This window comes from Ornithorhynchus anatinus, chromosome 10, assembly GCF_004115215.2.
Source record: "Ornithorhynchus anatinus isolate Pmale09 chromosome 10, mOrnAna1.pri.v4, whole genome shotgun sequence".
Lineage (NCBI taxonomy): Eukaryota > Metazoa > Chordata > Mammalia > Monotremata > Ornithorhynchidae > Ornithorhynchus > Ornithorhynchus anatinus.
The window spans coordinates 32,922,647-32,935,386 of NC_041737.1; the positions used below are offsets into that span (position 1 = coordinate 32,922,647).

General features: G+C 51.9%; 1 long non-coding RNA gene across 1 annotated transcript; it reads left to right on the plus strand.

The window, feature by feature from the left end:
* The first annotated feature begins 11,567 nt into the window (after positions 1-11,567).
* On the plus strand, positions 11,568-12,189 carry LOC114814683. Its single transcript, XR_003762461.2, has 2 exons — positions 11,568-12,049; positions 12,138-12,189. It is a non-coding gene; the product is annotated as an uncharacterized LOC114814683 (long non-coding RNA).
* The last annotated feature ends 551 nt before the right edge of the window (positions 12,190-12,740 follow it).

The following is a 12,740-nucleotide window of genomic DNA, read 5'->3' on the forward strand; positions in this document are numbered from 1 at the left end:
TTCCTCACCCTTTTCTTCTCCCCGGCGACATCCCTACAACCAGGAGCAACTCTAGCGGTCCCCCGGCCCTGGCTCCCGGCCCCAAATTTGCCTGCCTCCCACCCAGAGGTCTTCCTGCTCTGCCCTGTGGTCCCACCGTCCTATAGGTCCCCGATCTGGGACGAATCCCGGGGATGCCACCCGCCTTCCCACGCAAAGTCCCACATCACCACATTGGACATTTAGCCCCGACAGAGGTCAGCCCAGCTGAAGGGTACCGGAGTCAACCCAGCCAGACACCCAAAAGTGTCGCCATCATTGAGCTTCCGTGCAATTGAACAGGAGACTGTGATGGCCTCCTCGATGACCCCCTACCGGGTCCTTCCTCCCGCAGGTCTGGCCCATCTTGCCCGCTTCGCCTTCTCCTCACAATCAAGTCTCATCACCTCCTGCCAGACGTCCTCCCTTAGGGCCTGGACGAAGGTGGTCGGAACTGGGCTTTGGTCCCAGAACTGCTACTGATTCTCTGTGGAATGGAGCCCCTGTTCCTGTGGTCAGGGAAGATATGGCAAAGGGGAAGACAATGGCGGGCAGAGGAAGAAGAGAGGGGTACCCTTATGGGTGAGCAGTTCCCAATGATATTTTGGAAATTGCCTCTGTGGGGAGACCAGGATTCACTTCAAGGGCAGAAAGTGAATACAATCCAGACCTCTCCTGGGAGCACCAGGTTCGCCGCCGATGCCCCGTCCACACCCCATGTCCCCTTTTCTCGACTGCCGGGAAGGCCCATCCCACCACCTTCCCCGAACACCCCTTCCCAGGGAATACCTCCAGGATCCGACCTCTTCCTGCCCGCTTTGCCCTCTCCCCAAAACCCAGCCTCAGCCTCCCGTTCTGGCCATCGCCTCGTGATCTGACCTCAGCCTGCCCTCCAGGCCATCTCCCCGACATCTGACCTCAGCCTGCCATGCCTCACCTTGCTTCAAGATGCAATTACAGCCAGACCTCTTGGCCATTACCCCCAGCCAGCCCCCCTCTTGCCATTTCTGCCAGATCTGACCTCAGCCTGCATTCCCAGCTATCACCCCCAGAATCTCACCTCAAGCCGCACGGATGCTCAGCTTATTTTCCTCAGGTTCAGGCCGTGGGGCAGAGAGGTGAGCACCATTCCGCTCCCACATTGGAGATGACCCAGGATCTGTCCCCCACCCTCCTGCCCCTGTCTCCCGGGAGCCACAGGACTCTACGCCTGTCGCATCTGGGCCGCCATGGCCGCCTTCCTCAGCCCTCCTCGATAACATCCCTGTGGTCCAGGGCATTAAGGACCATCTTCTGGCATCGTCTCTACTGCCTACGGTGCCTGCAGCCTTCTTCCTCGCCCCATACCTCTCCCTGGCATCATCCACATGATACGGTGCTGCAGTTGCCATCATCCTTGCCCTTCTTGTCACACTCATTGACATCCCCATCCTCCTCACCCCCTCCTGAATTCTGGCATCATCCCTTTGGTGCAGAGCAGTGGCTGCCATCTTCCTTCCTTCTCTCTTTTCCTCCGCGTTTGTCCTGGTGGGTCAGGCCGGACTTTGCCATGTGTGGGGACGCTGTGCTCCATCCTTGTCCCTGTGTTCAGATGCTGGCTGCTGGCGAAATAGAGAAGGCGAAAGAGAAGGTGGAGGAGGAGGAGAAAGAGAAGGTGGAGCGGGGAGTGGAATGGAGAAGGAAGGAGGTGGAGGAGAAAGAAGAAAAGGTGGAGGAGGAAGAGAAATTGGAGGATCTGGACAAGGAAGAGGACAAGCTGGAGAAGGAGGAGAAGAAGGGGAAGGAGGAGGAGAAGGAAGGAGAGAAGAAGGAAGAAGAACGAAGTGGGAAAGGAGGGAGAGCAGAGGGAGGAAGAGAGGAAAGAGGAGGAGGAGGAAGAGCCGAAGGAGGAAGAGGAAGATAGGAGGAGAATTTGGAGGAGGTGGAGAGGGAGGAGGAAGAGGAGAAGGAGACGGAGGAGGAAGAGGAGGAGGAGGAGGAAGAGGAAGAGGGGGAGCAGGGAGCAAGGATTAACCAATCCTTATGGGCCTCACACTGGAGCAGCTAGACCTACGGAGACTCACTCCAGGGCACTGGACCCCCAGCCCATGGGGAACGCCCCTCGGCCTCCCACCCGGCTTCCCACTCTACCACGGGCTCCAGGCCCAACTCTCTGGATAGACCGGCTCTAGGAGCCAAGGACCACCGCGACTTCTGCACACCCGCAATGCTGAGACACCTCCATGTGGCCCCCGCACCAAACACAGAGCCCCCCGCTATGGCATCTCCTCAAGCCGCAGCCATCACGGGACACTTCCGGACCTCTATTCCAAATACGAGAGATCCTCTTGCCCTGATCCCCAACCCCAGTCCTTCCTGCTTCCTGCCCGAGGCACGGCCTGCCCTGACTCTTGGCCCCACCATCCAAGAGGTCTCCGATCTTCGATCCGGGACGACCCCCAGTGACTCCACCTCCTTTCCTGCCTTAGTTCCCACCTAGTCACATTTGATCTTCGGTCCCGACTGAGAGTCGTCCCGCTGACGAGTCCCAGGACCAAGACAACTATGGTCGTCCGAGCCGGCCGTGCCATTCCATCTTTGTCGTTATACACATGGGCTATGGAATGAGACACCCTGGTTCACCAAAGTACTACATCAGCTAAGCTGCAATGCTCCTCCATGTCCTTACAATGTTGGTTAAAAATTGAATGATTTACTCACAGTCAACGTTCTTCCAATATATTGAAAATAATACTTGTGGCATTTCTTTGGCACTTTCCTACATGTCTCATGCTGCACCGAATGCAGATGGAGGGAAGATTTATTCAAATTTCCTACAGTCCCCACCCCACATGGGTCTCACAGTCTAGTTGGGAGGGAGAAGAGCTAATTCACCCCTCCATTTTACAGGTGAGGAAAGTGAGGCCCAGAGAACCAAAACCACTTGCCTCAAGTCCTACAGTTGGCAAGTTGTAGAGGCAGATATAGAACCCAGGTGCTCTGACTTCCAGTTTGGCCAACCACCACCTCCCATCAGCAGCGCAGAGGCATTCCTATTAGAGAATATCCTTAGGAAAGGGAAAGGACAATGCCATCGCCCTGGAATAATTACCAATTCGAGAATGAGATGACCCGTCACAAGGTGCACTGTGTTGCAGTTTACTGGCTCATCCATACACCGACCCTCAGAGCAAAGACTCTAGGCTACCCCGCTGGGAAGATGCCCAGTCCCGGGGTAGGGATTTCTGATCCTGACCACACTCAACCCACTGGGCCCACCGCGGTCCCGATGGACACCAGATCTGACTTCTGTATTGACACATACCGGTGCCAGCCATGTGGGCCGCCAGGCACATTGGGTGCCCTGGGTCTGCCCAAAATAGTCCATTTCTCTGTGGGGCTGTGGTTGGTGGGGGATCCACACCTCTTCTTCTCCAGTCACATCCCTCCCTGGTCACTCTGAAAAGGGCTGCTGGGGCTGAACTGCAGATCTCGGCAGCTGGGGCTGGGGCTGATGGGAAAAAACACCAGCTATTAAGATGCCTGGAGGCCTGTCCAGCCTGGGAAGAGGGCTGACAAGGTGGAAACTGAATTTGATGCGAGGCATCAAACCAGATAACTGCCCTTTGCCTCCAGGGGACAACAAGGCCTCCGTCCTCTTCATGACCCTCTTTTTTATGTTTCAATTTTTCCTTCTCTTGCCTGCTCCCCTTTCCCCCATATATTATAAATTCATTATTTATTCATGTTAATGTCTGTCTCCCCTCCCGGGGTCGCATCTGGAGAGGTGCCAGTCCGCCACCGTTCTAAGGGAGGGAGAGTCAAGCAGAGGCCTACCCATTCCATTCCTACCTTGGTCACTGGGGCATGAGTGGAAGGCAATCTGCTGCAAGTCAATATGTCCGGGCTTGGGAGTCAAAGGTCATGGGTTCGAAACCCGGCTCCGCCGCTTGTCAGCTGTGTGACTGTGGGCAAGTCACTTAACTTCTCTGTACCTCAGTTACTTCATCTGTAAAATGGGGATTAAAACTGTGAGCCTCACGTGGGACAACTTGATTACCCTGTATCAACCCCAGTGCTTTGAACAGGGCTCTGCACATAGGAAGCGCTTAACCAATACCAACATTATTATTATTACGTTGGGCTGCAGCGGCATGGGAGAGAGTTGAGGGCAGAGACTCAAGTTGACTGCTCTGAAGGAGGCATCGGTAAACCATTTCAGGATTTTTACCAAGAAAATTCTATGGATCCATTACCAGAATGATGGCAGATGGAGGTGGGGAGTTCTGGGAGAGATGTGTCCAGGGCGCCACTCTGAGTCAGAGATGACTCGGCAGCATAAGACAGGACAAGAATGTCTGTCTCTCAACTGAAGTGCAATCTCATTATGGGCAGGGTATATGTCTGCTAATTCTGTTGAATTGAAATAATTCGTTTAGCACTTACTATGTGCCAGGCACTGTACTAAGCCCCAATAGAGATGCAGCATGGCTTAGTGGAAAAAGCATGGTCTTGGGAGTCCGAGGTCGTGGGTTCTACACCCGGCTCCGCCACTTGTCAGCTGTGTGACTTCAGGCAAACCACTTCACTGCTCTGTCCCTCAGCTGCCTCATCTGTAAAATGAGAATTAAGACTGTGCCCTACTTGGGACAACTTGATAAACGTGGATCTCCCCATGGGCTTAGAACAGTGCTTGGCACATAGTAAGCACTTAACAAATACCGTCATTTTAATTATAATTATTACTCCCCCAAGTGCTTAGTATAGCGTGCTGCACCTAGTAAGTTTTCAATAAATGAGATCAATTGATTGATTGATTGATTGATTTTCCCCCTTCTCCTTCCTCCTTCCCCATTCCCCTGGCAAGATTCCTTGGGGCAGAGGAGATGACCGAGCAGTTCGAAAGCCAATAACTGGGAATCACCAAGTCTAGAGACTCCTGAGCTGGAGATTAGATAAGATCCCTGCCCTCAAAGAGCTGACAATCTACTATCTGTGCAGAATACAGGTATGTTGTGTGACCCTGGGCAAGCTGCCCAACTTCTCTGGGCCTCAGTGGCCTCATCTGGAAAATGGGGATTAAGACTCTGAGCCCACTGTGGGATGGCCAACCTGATTGCCTTGTATCTACCCCAGTGCTTAGAACAGTGCTTGGCATATAGTAAACACTTAACAAATACCGTAATTATTATTATTATCATTATTACAATAGAGTTAGAAAATATGACCCTTTTCATCAATACTGATAATGACAATTGTAGTATTTGTTAAGCACTTACTATGAGCTAAGCATTGAACTTAGCACTTGGGTGCATGCAAGGAAATTGGGCTGGAGACTGTCCCTGTCCCACCTAGGACTCATCATCTTAGGACTCCAGCGTTTAGTAAAATGCTCTGCACATAGAAGCGCTCAATAAATACTATCGAATGAATGAATCTTAATCTCCATTTTACAGATGAGGGAACTGAGGCCCAGGGAAGTGAACTGAGTGCCCAGGGCCACACAGAAGACAACTGGTGGAGTGGGGATTAGCACTCATGACCTTTTGACTCTATCCACTATGCCGTGCTGCTTCTCAAGGAGCCTGTAGGCTAGTAGATGAAAAACTCTGTACTAAGCATTTGGGAGATTATGGTAGAGACAGTAGGCATGATCTTTTCCCTCCAAGAATTCAGAGTCTGCTGTGTGGAGAATGCCATATCCAACATTTAGGAAAGTACAATAGAGTTAAAGGATACAATTCCTTCCTTCAAGGAGCTGACAATCTACTGCGTGCAGAGCACTATACTGAGCACTTAGGAAATGATATGTAGTAACAGGCCAACCTAATCCACAAGAGGGCCAGATGCCTCAAACGGCCCTGCGGTCCTGAGCCCGGGACTGTTCTCTCGGGACACCCGTCCAAGGCCTTATCAGACCAAGGGCCCGGTCACCGGGTTCCCCACCAGCCTCCTGCTCTGTGATCTTGGGCAAGTCACTTTACTTCTCTGTGCCTCAGTTATCTCATCTGTACAATGGGGATTAAGACTATGAGCCTCATGTGGGACATCGACTGTGTCCAACCTGATTACCTTGTCTCTACCCCAGTGCTCAGAACAGTGCCTGGAACATAGGAAGTGCTTAACAGAAACCAGAAAAATACCACTATCATTAATATCTTTCGATGAACCTGTGGACAGGTCCACTCCCAGGTTTTACACTGTCCGTCCCAGCATGACTACCTCACGGTGGAATGAATGAAATGGACGACTCACTGGAATGTCTCCTTATCTCCAAATCCCCACAGCCTGACTCGCAGATCTCAACTGAAGTAGGCGAGCTTCAAGGCCTTCCACCGTCTTGTACTTCACCCACCTCTTTCCAGCCTCCACTCTTCAAGCTCACCTCCCACAGACAGCCAGGAGCCATGTCTACTAACCACCTGTGCATTCTTGCCCAGAACTCAGTAAAGCAGTCTGCACATTACAAGGGTTTATACATATTAAGATGCATACAAAAGATTCATGTAGTTTCTCCTAACTGCCACCCACATCTTGCCCACCTCCTACCCCTTAGTCATGCTATTTCCTCATCTTCCCTGCCACACACAAATCTTCCAGGTTTACAACAGTGCTTGTCACATGGTAAACACTTAACAAATTTCTTTATTAGTAGTAGTAGTGGTAGACTTTGGGAAAGTCACTTAACTTCTCTGGGCCTCATTTACCTTATCTGTAAAATTGGGACTAAAGCTACGAGTCCCATGTCAAACATGATCTGCATCCAATCTGACTAGTTTGCACCTAATCCCAGTGCTCAGTTTCTGGCACATAGTAACTGCTGATCAAACACCATGAAATATATCTGTATATTTATATACTGAGCTGCAGAAAGTGTTCTAAGCCCCTTCCCACCCCCTGGCGGGCTCAGCTTGGAGGACTCTGAGGGGACAGAAAGTCTGCGGAAAAATCAGGTGACGGGAAGAGTGGACCAGGAGGGAACTTGGCCGGAGAGGGAGTGGGGTGGAAGGGGAGGGGGCCGGGGAGGATTGTGCCCGGTGGGGAGAATTACCAGGAGGTCTGGGCTCAAGGCCCTCCGGGGGCCAGACGGGGCCTAGTCAGCCTAGGATCGTCGGCTTCACCAGTCCAGAGGAAACAAACTCACTGCACTGGGAGACCGGAGGCTCATGAGGTGTGTCCCCACTGAGAGCCCCCTCTGCAACCTGTTCCCTACCCGACTCTCCCCGACAGGCCTCATTCCATCCTTACCCGGCCTCATCGCTGCCCCTCCCCAACCGTGACTGACTTTGTCACCGATGCCCCCGACATCGATGCCCCCGACACTCTGTGTGCTGCCTCGACGATTTCCCCCTCCGTGAACCCTTTCTGGGCCCCGCCCATACCACCTCCTGACAAAAAAAATGGGTATGCCTCCCCTCCTGATGGACATCGCTGGGTAGGGCAGGAGGAGAGTGGAGTCCATTTATCATGGCACCTCCAGAAGCCTGTGCCACCATGGCCGGCTATCAATGGGGACACGGCATCAACATTGAGGCCCAGCTCCTGCAGCGAAATACACAGCCCCTTTGATTGCCTCCTCGATGACTCCCTACTGGGTCCTGCCTTGTACATGTCCTGCCCATCTTGCCCACATCGCCCTCGCCCCGCAATCACGTCTCATCCCCTCCTGACAGGTGTCACCCCTTGTCAGGACAGGAGGAAGGTGACGGGACCTGGGCTTCGCTCGCAAGACTGTTACTGTTCCTCTTTGGACTGGGGACCCTGTTCCTCAGGTCAGGGAAGGTATGGCAAAGGATTCAATTCCAGGGCAGGAAGTGAACACAATCCATACATCTCCTGGGAGCACCAGGGTCCCTCCCGTTGCCCGGCCCACACCCCATGCCCCCTCTTCTCCACTGCCAGGAAGGCCCACCTGCCACCTTCCCCAAACCGGCCTTCCCAGGGAGCACCTCCAGGATCCCAACTCAGCCTGCCCTCCCTGCCCTCGCGCCGAGACCCAACCTCAGCTTCCCCTCCCGACCATGGCTCCGATATCCGACCGCAGCCTGCCTTGCAGGACCACGCTCCAAGAGGTGACCAGAGCCTGCCCTCCCGGTCATCATCCCGGGATCTGCCGGGAGCCAGCCCCTCTGTGGCCATTTCCACGAGAACTGACCTTGGCCTGCCTTATTGCAATCACGCCCAGAATCCCACCTCAGGCCACACAGATGCCTGTTAGTTCCCTGAGGGCAGGGATCATGTCTACCAACCCTATTACTGGAGCGTCCCAAGCGTTTCGCATGGTGGTCCGCACACAATAGATTTGTAAATTTCCTTAGGGCAGGGATCGTGCCTCCCTACTCCGTGCTACTGTACTCCCTCACACAGCACAGTGCTGGGCACGTAGTAACTAGCAGTGATTGAATGACTGATGGAGTGCCTAGTACATAGTAGGCACTTAATAAATACCACAAGTATTACTATTAACTTTGTCATTATTATTACGTGACATGGATTACAATGGCAATGGTTCTTTTGCACAAGTCAGTGTGGTCCATCCTGTACAGCCCCAAGATGTTATCTCCCCACTAGTTCCCCATAGACTTGTCCTCTGCAGGCAAATGTGCCTCACTCTCTGTTCAGAGTAGATGGCCGTCTGGTCGATGCAGGCGTGGAGAAGAGAGAGCCAAAATCACGGAATCCTGGAGATACTCTCAATCATCTCTCCTCCCGATTCCTCTTCTGTCAGTCAGTCAGTCAGTCAGTCAATCCTATTTATGGAATGCTTACTGTGTGCAGAGCACTGTACTCAGCGCTTGGGAAGGTACACTGAAACAATATAACAGAAACATTCCCTACCCACAACAAGTTTCCAGTCTAGAGGGGCAAACAGATATTAATATAACTGAACGAATCACAGGTAATAATAATTCTTAAGTGACGCCGAGTCGGGTCCCATTCATAGCGACTCCATGGATATATTTTCTCCAGGGTGCCCTGTTCTCTACCAAAATCCACAGCCTGTCTAATGGTTATTCCATTATTGTTACTACAGTCTCTATCCATCTAGCTGGAGGCCTGCCTTTTCCATCTTTTCCCTGGAGTTTTTCTAGCATTAGTGTCTTCTCCAGAGAATCAGTCCTCTTGACTATGTGTCCAAAATACACTGATCTAAGTCTAGTCATTTGGCCTTGCGAAGACCACTTGGGTTTAATTTGCTCCTAAATGTATTTGTTTGTCTTTAGAATGATAATAACGATGGTATCTCTTAAGTGCTTACTACCTCCCAAGCACTGGGCTAAGCGCTGGGGTGAAGACAAGCCATCCATAGTCCCACATGGGGCTCACAGTCTCAATCCCCATTTTACAGATGAGGGAACCGAGGCACAGATAAGTGACTGGCCCAAGGTCACACAGCAGACAAGTGGAGGGGCCAGGATTGGAACCCACTATCTTTTGATTCCCAGGCCCATCCTCTATACACTACGCCATGTTGCATAAGAGCTGTGGGGCTGAGGGTGGGGTGAATAAATCAGACCTGCACCCTCTACATATTCATTCAGTTGTGTTTATCGAGAGTTTACCTTGTGCAGAACACATTCCTAAGCCCAGTCTACATAGTAGACTGCAAGGGGGCTGAGGGCAGGGGTCATGGCTACCAACTCCACTGGACTTGGCCATCACATTACAATGGCAAGACCGATGAATGTAATCAGATAGCATTGGGACAAGGGCTTGTTCACATGGAACAAAGTCAAAAATTAATGATGATATTGATGATATCATAATAATAGTATTTGTTAATCTCCTTCTATATTCCAAGCACTGTACTATGCGCTCTACTGTACATTACTAAGTGCTGTGGTAGATACAAGATAAGCAGGTCCCACATGAGTCTCACAGTCTAAGAAGGAGGCCCAACAGATACTGAATCCTCATTTTGCAGTTGAGGGAATTGAGGCACAGGAGAGTGAAGTGACTTGCCCAAGGTCACTCAATGGGCAAGTGGTGGAACCAGGATCGCGACACAGGTCCATCTGACGCCCAGGCCAGGGCAGTTTGCACTAGGCCTGACTGAATCCCATTAAGGCCTAGATCCAGTGGCATTGAGTTTAGGAAGATCTTGGGATTCCCAGATTGAGTCAAATGCCATTTGAACGAGAAGCAGGTATTCCCGAGGGACCGCGTGAGAGTGGAGTCACACATAAGATAAGGATATTGCACCCACCCTTGAACATTAATCAATTGATCAATCCATTCTCTTTGTTGAGTGCCTACTGCTTGCAGAGTACTGAATTAAGCAATTGGGTGAGTACCCTACAAGAGAGTTGGCTAACACATTCCCTGCTCACATTGTGCTTACAGTTAAGAAGGGGAGACAGAAATGAAAATAATGAAGTGATGGATATCCTATCAGCAAAGGCTAAATCTGGGCACATTAATGTTTCACCTCCAGGCGAAATGGATGCCACAGCTGCAAAAGGCTTTCGAGATCCAGAAAGGGCTAGAGAAAGGAAAACTCTGATCATTTCTTCAGGTGTTGGCCTCCTGCCGTCCAGACGAGCACTTAACGTATACCACTGATGGATTGATTGCGTTCTGCATGGTGTAGTGGATAGACCTCGGATCTGGGAGTCAGTAGGTCGTGGGTTCTAATCACTACTCTACCACTCGTCTGCTGTGTGACCTCGGCGAAGTCGCTTCAATTCTTTGTGCCTCAGTTACTTCAGCTGTAGATGGCGATTAAGATGGTGAGCCCCATGTTGGACAGGGCTATGTCCAACCCAAATTGCCTGTATCTACCCCCGTTCTGAGAGCAGTACCCAGCACATAGTAAGCATTTAACAAATGTCACAGTTACCATCATTATGCTTCTCACATAGGAAGCGCTTAACAAATACCATCACCACTATCATTGTTACTTAACCTGGGACTTTAAGTGCAGAGTCGGGCACACTGTAAGAGTTCACCAAATCCCACAGATATTATAATGATTATTTGGTGCTTTAATATTTTCTGTATTCTGAGCAGTGGATGTGGATGGGAAGTTGGGGAGAGAAGCACACTTAGTATAGTGCTCTGCACACAGTAAACACTCACTAAATACAATTGATTGAATGAATGAATGAAGGGTACCATGACCTAGTGGACAGAGCACAGGCCTAGAAGCCTGAATGACCTGGCCTCTAATCCCGGCCCTGCCACTTGTCTGCTGTGTGACCTTGGGCAAGTCACTTCACTGGGCCTCAGTTACCTTATCGGTAAACTAAGGTTTAAATGGGATCGACCCGATCAGCTTATATGTACCCCAGCGGTTAGAACATAACCTGACACATAGAAATAGCTCAAAAATGCCATCAGAACAAAGAGAGAGGACAAAGGGACTGGGCGGGAATTCGACAATGGGTGGATGATGTCCATGACCCCTTCCCAGGCCACGCTAGCCTGAGGCCACCTGATCAAGACAAGCTCCACCCCTTCAGAATAGGTCCCCCGGGCCCAGCCCCCACCTGACCAATCTCCTTACGCAACTGTCATCTCCATGGCAACTGCGATAACCACACTGGCCCCTTTCCCCCGGGTCCCTGTCTGACGCCAGGACCAACCAGTCCAGTCAGCCCTGGATCGTCGGCTTTACCAGTCCAGAGGAAACAAACCCACTGCATTGGGTCATGAGATGTGTCCCCACTCAGAACCCCCTCTGTGAACTGCACTCTACCTGACTCGCCTTCATAGGCCTCATCCCATCCTTACCCAGCACCGTCTCTGCCCCTCCCCAACTGTGACTGACCTCATCACCGATTCCCCCCGACACTCTGAGCGTTGGCTCCATGATTTACCCTTCTGAGTGGAGGAGGACGGTGGAGTCCATATAACCTGTTGCTTCCAGAAGCCTGTGCCGCCATGGCTGGCTATCAATCGGGACATGGCAGCAATGTTGGGGACGAGAGCCTACAGTGAAATATCTCATAGAGAAACACCTCCCTCAAGGAGGCTCAGGGTGGGGGATGTCGTGGGAGGCAAGCAGAGATGCTGTCCGACGGCCCTTGGGCTTGTCAGAGACCCTGCTCAGGTGAGGCTGGAGCAAGGGGCAGTGGGACATTTAGGAGATGAACCAAGAGACCCTGGATCCTAATTCTCCGTTCTTTTGGCCTCCACAGTTTCCATCATCTGGCCCCCATGAGGAATCCAAATAAATTGTTTGGAATATGTCACATGGTGCCAGCGGAGGAGGAGGAGGAGAAGGCAAAAGAGAAGGTGGAGCAGGAGAGCCCATCCTGCCACCTTTCCCAAACCAGGCCTCCCAGGGAGCACCTCCAGGATCTGACCTTATCTTGCCTTTAGCCCCAAGCCCCAACCTTGGCCTCCCATCTTGGCCATCACCTCGGGATCTGACCTCAGCCTGCACTCCAGGCTGTCTCCCCAATATCAGACCTCAACCTGCCCTGCCAGCCCTTGGTCCAAGAGGCAACTAGAGCTCGACCTCCTGGCCATCACCCCCAGGCAGCCCCTCTGTGGCCATTTCTGCCAGATCTGCCCTCAGCCTGCCTTTTGAGTGATCACCCCCAGAATTCCACCTAAGGCCCAACGGATGCTAAGCTCGTTTTCCTAGGGTTCGGGCCACGGGGCAGAGAGGTGAGCTCCCTGCCACTCCCACGTTGGAGACCACACGGGATCTGTTCCCAACCCTTCTGCCCCGTCTCCCGGGAGCCACAGACCATACACGTGCCGCCTCTGGGCCGCCATGGCCGCCTTCCTCACCT